The 9,099-nt window shown below is 64.8% G+C and overlaps 2 non-coding genes across 2 annotated transcripts; both read left to right on the top strand.

Annotated features, from left to right (window-relative positions):
* The first annotated feature begins 398 nt into the window (after nucleotides 1-398).
* On the top strand, nucleotides 399-517 carry LOC131865506 (5S ribosomal RNA). The gene has a single exon (XR_009364226.1). It is a non-coding gene; the product is annotated as a 5S ribosomal RNA (ribosomal RNA).
* Nucleotides 518-6,456: 5,939 nt separating this feature from the next.
* LOC131865493 (5S ribosomal RNA) lies at nucleotides 6,457-6,575 on the top strand. The gene has a single exon (XR_009364213.1). It is a non-coding gene; the product is annotated as a 5S ribosomal RNA (ribosomal RNA).
* Nucleotides 6,576-9,099: the final 2,524 nt, after the last annotated feature.

Genomic DNA, 9,099 nt, shown 5'->3' with positions numbered 1-9,099 from the left:
GGGTGCCCACCTTGCACCAAGTGCGCACCCGGGGCAAACCGAGCGCCTTGGTGCACCGGGGCAAGATCGAGCGTGCACCCGAGGCGCCCCGAACATGCACCAAGGTGCACTCGGCCCACATGTGAGCGCAGGTCGTTGCGCCCGAGGTGGTGTGTGGGCACCGCGTTGCAGACGGGACACTGCACGCACACGACGCCCCGTCCAGGTGCACGCACGTAGGCCGGGCCGGGTGCACACCCGACGCCCTAGCAAGGTGCGCGCACCCGGGCAGGGCTCACACTTGGCGAACGGGGCGCACTTCGCGAGGGAGGGTGTGCACCTCGACGGGGGTGGGTGGCCGGGGTGGATTCGCACGTGGGTCGCGGTTTGCTAAGTACACACTGCGACAAGCTCATAACGGGTGTGATCATACCAGCGTTAGTGCACCGGATCCCATCAGAACTCCGCAGTTAAGCGCGCTTGGGCCGGAGTAGTACTGGGATGGGTGACCTCCCGGGAAGTCCCGGTGTTGCACCCTTTTTTAGTTTTTCGCCGGGCGTCGCAATGCTATTTGAATAAACCTTTTGCCCGTTTGCGTTCTCGTCGGGGCCGGGCCGGGCCGGGGTGCGCTGCCCGCACTACCGCGCGCGCGGGGGCGACACCGAGCGCGCACCCGAGGCGCCCCGAGCACACAGGCCACGGTGCAACCCGGGCGTTGTGCGCGCACCCCGGTGCGCCCGAGGTGCTGCGCGCGCACCCAGGTGAAATCGGTGTGCACCTCGGCCAGTGCGCGCTCGGTCGAGTCGCGCACGTTGGCCAAGGTGCACGGTGATGTTTCTTACTCTAAGGTTCCGCACCAGACGCCCGGGACAGGTGAGCGAAGCTGGGCGGGGCCGGGTGCGCGGCCGGGGCAGGTGCACGCAGCTGGAGAGAGCTTTGGAGCACACCAGAGGTGCGCACCTTGGAGCACACTTCGGAGCGCACCAATGATGCGCTCCATTCAAAAGTTTCCTGAAAAGGCAAAAAAAGTTGAGATTATAGAATTTCCCACTTGAGAGATTGTAAAAAAAAAAAATTTAAAATGAAGGAAACGCGGGTGCCAAGGTGTGCGCGCCCGGGTGCGCAGCCCAGCCAAGGTGTGCGCACCAAGGCGCCCACCCTGGCGAAGGTGCACGCAAGGTGCGCACCCGAGGCAAACCGGACAATTAACCCAACTTTCGACTTCGCGCGCACCTGCGCACCTTGGAGCGCACTTCGGAGCGCTCCTTGGTGCGCACCAATCTTGGGCACCTCGGAGTGCACCATGGCGCCCACCAAGGTGCGCACCCGGGGCAAACCGAGCTCCGACTTCGTGCGCACCTTGGAGCGCACGAAAGGTGCGCACCATGGCGCCCACCAAGGTGCGCAGCCCAGCCAAGGCGTGCGCATCAAGGTGCGCACCCTGGCGAAGGTGCGCACCCGGGGCAAACCGAGCTCCGACTTCGTGCGCACCTTGGAGCGCACAAAGGGTGCGCAACCCAGCCAAGGTGTGCGCACCCCGGGCAAACCGAGCTCCGAATCGTGCGCACCTTGGAGCACACTTCGGAGCCCTCCTTGGTGCGCACCGATGTTGCGCACCTCGGAGCGCACCCGGGGAAAACAATGCAATTAACCCGACTTTCGACTTCGTGGGCACCTCGGAGCGCTCTCGGGTTCGCACCTCGGAGCACACCGAGGTGCGCACCTTTGATGCGCTGCCTTCACCAATTTCCAGAAAAGGCAAGAAAACATTGAGAAGGTGTGCGCACCGAGGTGCCCACCCTGGCGAAGGTGCACGCGAGGTGCGCACCCGGGGCAAACCGGGCTCCGACTTCGTGCACGCCATGCTGCGCACCTTGGAGGGCCATGGTGCGCACCTTGGAGCACACTTCGGAGCGCTCAATGGTGCCCAACCCAGCCAAGGTGCCCACCGCGGCGAAGGTGCACGCGAGGTGCGCACCCGGGGCAAACCGGGCTCCGACTTCGTGCACGCCGCACCTTGGAGCACACTTCGGAGCGCTCCTTGGTGCGCACCAGGGCGCGCAACCCAGCCGAGGTGCCCACCCCGGCGAAGGTGCACGCGGGGTGCGCACCCGGGGCAAACCGGGCTCCGACTTCGTGCACGCCATGGTGCCCACCGCGGCGAAGGTGCACGCGAGGTGCGCACCCGGGGCAAACCGGGCTCCGACTTCGTGCACGCCGCACCTTGGAGCACACTTCGGAGCGCTCCTTGGTGCGCACCAGGGCGCGCAACCCAGCCGAGGTGCCCACCCCGGCGAAGGTGCACGCGAGGTGCGCACCCGGGGCAAACCGGGCTCCGACTTCGTGCACGCCATGGTGCCCACCGCGGCGAAGGTGCACGCGAGGTGCGCACCCGGGGCAAACCGGGCTCCGACTTCGTGCACGCCGCACCTTGGAGCACACTTCGGAGCGCTCCTTGGTGCGCACCATGGTGCCCACCAGGGCGCGCAACCCCGCCGAAGGTGCACGCGAGGTGCGCACCCGGGGCAAACCGGGCTCCGACTTCGTGCACGCCGCACCTTGGAGCACACTTCGGAGCGCTCCTTGGTGCGCACCAGGGCGCGCAACCCCGCCGAAGGTGCACGCGAGGTGCGCACCCGGGGCAAACCGGGCTCCGACTTCGTGCACGCCATGGTGCGCACCAGGGTGCCCACCGCGGCGAAGGTGCGCACCCGGGGCAAACCGGGCTCCGACTTCGTGCACGCCGCACCTTGGAGCACACTTCGGAGCGCTCCTTGGTGCGCACCAGGGCGCGCAACCCAGCCGAGGTGCCCACCCCGGCGAAGGTGCACGCGAGGTGCGCACCCGGGGCAAACCGGGCTCCGACTTCGTGCACGCCATGGTGCCCACCGCGGCGAAGGTGCGCACCCGGGGCAAACCGGGCTAGGACTTCGTGCACGCCGCACCTTGGAGCACACTTCGGAGCGCTCCTTGGTGCGCACCATGGTGCCCACCAGGCCGCGCAACCCAGCCAAGGTGTGCGCACCAAGGTGCACGCGAGGTGCGCACCCGGGGCAAACCGGGGTCCGGCTTCGTGCACGCCGCACCTTGGAGCACACATCGGGGCGCTCCCGGGTTCGCACCGGCGTTGCGCACCGTGGTGGGCACCTCGGAGCGCACCGTGGTGGGCACCTCGGAGCGCACCGTGGTGGGCACCTCGGAGCACACCAAGGTGGGCAGCGAGGTGCGCACCTTTGATGCGATGCCTTCACTAATTTCCATAAAAGGCAAAAAAAAACGAGATTTTAAAATTTCCGTTTTGAAAGATAGTGAGAAAAAGGGAATGCTGGTGCCATCTTGAGCCCGCCCTGGTGCGCAGCCCAGCCAAGGTGTGCGCACCAAGGTGCCCACCCTGGCGAAGGTGCGCGCCCGGGCAATTAACCCAACTTCCAACTTCGCGCGCGCCAGGGTGGGAGCGCACCCAACAACCGGGCCTGGGAAGAGCCAATGCGAGAAACCCCACCAAACGCTCTGACAAAAAAAGAGGGGGCGCTCCAGTAACCCCGCTTCGGAGCGCACCCTGGGCAAACCCAGCCAGGGTGCCCACCCCGGCCAAGGTGCAGGCGAGGTGCGCACCCGGGGCAAACCGGGCTCCGACAACGTGCACGCCGCACCTTGGAGCACACTTCGTAGCGCTCCCGGGTGCGCACCTCAGAGCACACCAAGGTGGGCAGCGAGGTGCGCACCTTTGATGCGCTGCCTTCACTAATTTCCAGAAAAGGCAAAAAAAAGAGGAGATTTTAAAATTTCCGTTTTGAAAGATAGTGAAAAAAACGGAACGCGGGTGCCATCTTGAGCCCGCCCTGGTGCACAGCCCAGGTAAGGTGCCCACCCTGGCAAAGGTGCGCACCCGGGCAATTAACCCTACTTCCGACTTCGTGCGCGCCAGGGTGGCAACCGGGCCTGGGAAGAGCCAATGCGAGAAACCCCACCAAACGCTCCGACAAAAAAAGAGGCGGCGCTCCAATAACCCCGCTTCGGAGCGCAGCCGGGGCAAACCCAGCCAAGGTGCCCACCCCGACGAAGGTGCACGCGAGGTGCGCACCCGGGGCAAACCGGGCTCCGACAACGTGCACGCAGCACCTTGGAGCACACTTCGAAGCACTCCCGGGTGCCCACCGGCGTTGCGCACCGTGGTGGGCAGCGAGGTGCGCACCTTTGATGCGCTGCCTTCACTAATTTCCAGAAAAGGCAAAAAAAAATGAGATTTTAAAATTTCCGTTTTGAAAGATAGTGAAAAAAACGGAACGCGGGTGCCATCTTGAGCCCGCCCTGGTGCGCAGCCCAGGCAAGGCATGCGCACCAAGGTGCCCACCCGCGGTGCACACCCGGGGCAAACCGGGCTCCGACTTCGTGCAGGCCGCACCTTGGAGCACACTTCGGAGCGCTCCTTGGTGCGCACCATGGTGCCCACCAGGGCGCACCCGGGGCAAACCGGGCTCCGACTTCGTGCACGCCGCACCTTGGAGCACACATCGGAGCGCTCCCAGGTTCGCACCAGCGTTGCGCACCTTTGATGCGCTGCCTTCACTAATTTCCAGAAAAGGCAAAAAAAAACGATATTTTAAAATTTCCGTTCTGAAAGATAGTGAAAAAAACGGAACGCGGGTGCCATCTTGAGCCCTTCCTGGTGCGCAGCCCAGGCAAGTTGTGCGCACCAAGGTGCCCACCCTGGCGGAGGTGCGCGCCCGGGGCAAACCGGGCTCCGACTTCGTGCACTGCATGGTGCCCACCAAGGCGCGCAACCCAGCCAAGGTGCCCACCGCAGCGAAGGTGCACGCGAGGTGCGCACCCGAGGTGCACACCCGGGGCAAACCGAGCTCCGACTTCGTGCACGCCGCACCTTGGAGCACACTTCAGAGCGCTCCTTGGTGCGCACCAGGGCGCGCAACCCAGCCAAGGTGCTCACCCCGGCGAAGGTGCACGCGAGGTGCGCACCCGGGGCAAGCCGGGCTCGGACTTCGTGCACGCCGCACCTTGGAGCACACATCGGAGCGCTCCCGGGTTCGCACCAGCATTGCGCACCTTTGATGCGCTGCCTTCACTAATTTCCAGAAAAGGCAAAAAAAAAAAAAAAACGAGATTTTAAAATTTCCGTTTTGAAAGATAGTGAAAAAAACGGAACGCGGGTGCCATCTTGAGCCCGCCCTGGTGTGCAGCCCAGGCAAGTTGTGCGCACCAAGGCACCCACCCTGGCCAAGGTGGGTCACGGGGTGGGTCCTAGGGTGGGTAACGGGGTGGGTACTAAGGTGCGTGCCAAGGTGGGTCATGGGGTGGGTGCCAAGGTGGGCACCAGGGTGGGTGTGCACCAACCCTAGCCAGGGTAGGTCACGGGGTGGTTGTCGGGGTGGGCGTCAAGGAGCCAAGGTGGGTGGCAAGTAGCCAAGTTGCGTGCCAAGGTGGGTGTCGGGGTGGGTGCCAAGGATCCAAGGTGGGTGCCAAGGAACCAAGGTGGGTGTCTGGGTGGGTGCCGAGGTGGGAGCCAGGGTGGGTCCCAAGGTGAGTGCAAAGGTGGGTGCCAGGGTCAAGGTGAGTGCCAATGTGGGTTCCAAGGTGCCAGGGTCAGGGTGAGTGCCAATGTGGGTTCAAAGGTGCTAAGTTGGGTGCGAGGTTGGGTGCGAGGGTGGGTGGGTGCCAAGGTGTGCTAGGTGGAAGCCCGGGTGGGTCGGCATCCCATGGGTGTCGAGTTGGGTGCCTGATGGGTGCTTCTTGTCAAGTTTTAGTCGTCGGGACTCATTTCGAGCCTTAGAGGTCGTTTCTTGTCCGGTTGCCCTGTCTTCGACCTGGGAACCCAATTTTGGTCCTCGGGTCCCATTTTTTTTTGTCTCGCATCCCACTTTTGGCCTGTGGCCTTTTCGGGGTCGATTCTCGTTTTGGGCATCAGAGCATGTTTCTTCTCCTAAAACCCAATATTTGTTTATTAAGTCTCGGAACACATTTTTGTTCTCGTGGACCCATCATGGGTCTTGGAACGCATTTGTGGTCCTTGGGTCCCATTTTGCATCCCGAAACTTGTGTTTTGGTGCTTGATCCCTATTTTGGGTGCCCACCTTGCACCAAGTGCGCACCCGGGGCAAACCGAGCGCCTTGGTGCACCGGGGCAAGATCGAGCGTGCACCCGAGGCGCCCCGAACATGCACCAAGGTGCACTCGGCCCACATGTGAGCGCAGGTCGTTGCGCCCGAGGTGGTGTGTGGGCACCGCGTTGCAGACGGGACACTGCACGCACACGACGCCCCGTCCAGGTGCACGCACGTAGGCCGGGCCGGGTGCACACCCGACGCCCTAGCAAGGTGCGCGCACCCGGGCAGGGCTCACACTTGGCGAACGGGGCGCACTTCGCGAGGGAGGGTGTGCACCTCGACGGGGGTGGGTGGCCGGGGTGGATTCGCACGTGGGTCGCGGTTTGCTAAGTACACACTGCGACAAGCTCATAACGGGTGCGATCATACCAGCGTTAGTGCACCGGATCCCATCAGAACTCCGCAGTTAAGCGCGCTTGGGCCGGAGTAGTACTGGGATGGGTGACCTCCCGGGAAGTCCCGGTGTTGCACCCTTTTTTAGTTTTTCGCCGGGCGTCGCAATGCTATTTGAATAAACCTTTTGCCCGTTTGCGTTCTCGTCGGGGCCGGGCCGGGCCGGGGTGCGCTGCCCGCACTACCGCGCGCGCGGGGGCGACACCGAGCGCGCACCCGAGGCGCCCCGAGCACACAGGCCACGGTGCAACCCGGGCGTTGTGCGCGCACCCCGGTGCGCCCGAGGTGCTGCGCGCGCACCCAGGTGAAATCGGTGTGCACCTCGGCCAGTGCGCGCTCGGTCGAGTCGCGCACGTTGGCCAAGGTGCACGGTGATGTTTCTTACTCTAAGGTTCCGCACCAGACGCCCGGGACAGGTGAGCGAAGCTGGGCGGGGCCGGGTGCGCGGCCGGGGCAGGTGCACGCAGCTGGAGAGAGCTTTGGAGCACACCAGAGGTGCGCACCTTGGAGCACACTTCGGAGCGCACCAATGATGCGCTCCATTCAAAAGTTTCCTGAAAAGGCAAAAAAAGTTGAGATTATAGAATTTCCCACTTGAGAGATTGTAAAAAAAAAAAATTTAAAATGAAGGAAACGCGGGTGCCAAGGTGTGCGCGCCCGGGTGCGCAGCCCAGCCAAGGTGTGCGCACCAAGGCGCCCACCCTGGCGAAGGTGCACGCAAGGTGCGCACCCGAGGCAAACCGGACAATTAACCCAACTTTCGACTTCGCGCGCACCTGCGCACCTTGGAGCGCACTTCGGAGCGCTCCTTGGTGCGCACCAATCTTGGGCACCTCGGAGTGCACCATGGCGCCCACCAAGGTGCGCACCCGGGGCAAACCGAGCTCCGACTTCGTGCGCACCTTGGAGCGCACGAAAGGTGCGCACCATGGCGCCCACCAAGGTGCGCAGCCCAGCCAAGGCGTGCGCATCAAGGTGCGCACCCTGGCGAAGGTGCGCACCCGGGGCAAACCGAGCTCCGACTTCGTGCGCACCTTGGAGCGCACAAAGGGTGCGCAACCCAGCCAAGGTGTGCGCACCCCGGGCAAACCGAGCTCCGAATCGTGCGCACCTTGGAGCACACTTCGGAGCCCTCCTTGGTGCGCACCGATGTTGCGCACCTCGGAGCGCACCCGGGGAAAACAATGCAATTAACCCGACTTTCGACTTCGTGGGCACCTCGGAGCGCTCTCGGGTTCGCACCTCGGAGCACACCGAGGTGCGCACCTTTGATGCGCTGCCTTCACCAATTTCCAGAAAAGGCAAGAAAACATTGAGAAGGTGTGCGCACCGAGGTGCCCACCCTGGCGAAGGTGCACGCGAGGTGCGCACCCGGGGCAAACCGGGCTCCGACTTCGTGCACGCCATGCTGCGCACCTTGGAGGGCCATGGTGCGCACCTTGGAGCACACTTCGGAGCGCTCAATGGTGCCCAACCCAGCCAAGGTGCCCACCGCGGCGAAGGTGCACGCGAGGTGCGCACCCGGGGCAAACCGGGCTCCGACTTCGTGCACGCCGCACCTTGGAGCACACTTCGGAGCGCTCCTTGGTGCGCACCAGGGCGCGCAACCCAGCCGAGGTGCCCACCCCGGCGAAGGTGCACGCGGGGTGCGCACCCGGGGCAAACCGGGCTCCGACTTCGTGCACGCCATGGTGCCCACCGCGGCGAAGGTGCACGCGAGGTGCGCACCCGGGGCAAACCGGGCTCCGACTTCGTGCACGCCGCACCTTGGAGCACACTTCGGAGCGCTCCTTGGTGCGCACCAGGGCGCGCAACCCAGCCGAGGTGCCCACCCCGGCGAAGGTGCACGCGAGGTGCGCACCCGGGGCAAACCGGGCTCCGACTTCGTGCACGCCATGGTGCCCACCGCGGCGAAGGTGCACGCGAGGTGCGCACCCGGGGCAAACCGGGCTCCGACTTCGTGCACGCCGCACCTTGGAGCACACTTCGGAGCGCTCCTTGGTGCGCACCATGGTGCCCACCAGGGCGCGCAACCCCGCCGAAGGTGCACGCGAGGTGCGCACCCGGGGCAAACCGGGCTCCGACTTCGTGCACGCCGCACCTTGGAGCACACTTCGGAGCGCTCCTTGGTGCGCACCAGGGCGCGCAACCCCGCCGAAGGTGCACGCGAGGTGCGCACCCGGGGCAAACCGGGCTCCGACTTCGTGCACGCCATGGTGCGCACCAGGGTGCCCACCGCGGCGAAGGTGCGCACCCGGGGCAAACCGGGCTCCGACTTCGTGCACGCCGCACCTTGGAGCACACTTCGGAGCGCTCCTTGGTGCGCACCAGGGCGCGCAACCCAGCCGAGGTGCCCACCCCGGCGAAGGTGCACGCGAGGTGCGCACCCGGGGCAAACCGGGCTCCGACTTCGTGCACGCCATGGTGCCCACCGCGGCGAAGGTGCACGCGAGGTGCGCACCCGGGGCAAACCGGGCTCCGACTTCGTGCACGCCGCACCTTGGAGCACACTTCGGAGCGCTCCTTGGTGCGCACCATGGTGCCCACCAGGGCGCGCAACCCCACCAAACGCTCGGACAAAAAAAGAGGGGCCGCTCCAATAACC

This window comes from Cryptomeria japonica, unplaced genomic scaffold (assembly GCF_030272615.1).
Source record: "Cryptomeria japonica unplaced genomic scaffold, Sugi_1.0 HiC_scaffold_113, whole genome shotgun sequence".
Classification (NCBI taxonomy): Eukaryota; Viridiplantae; Streptophyta; class Pinopsida; order Cupressales; family Cupressaceae; genus Cryptomeria; species Cryptomeria japonica.
Note: the sequence above shows the minus strand (reverse complement) of the source record. Positions and strands in the feature narration are given on the sequence as shown.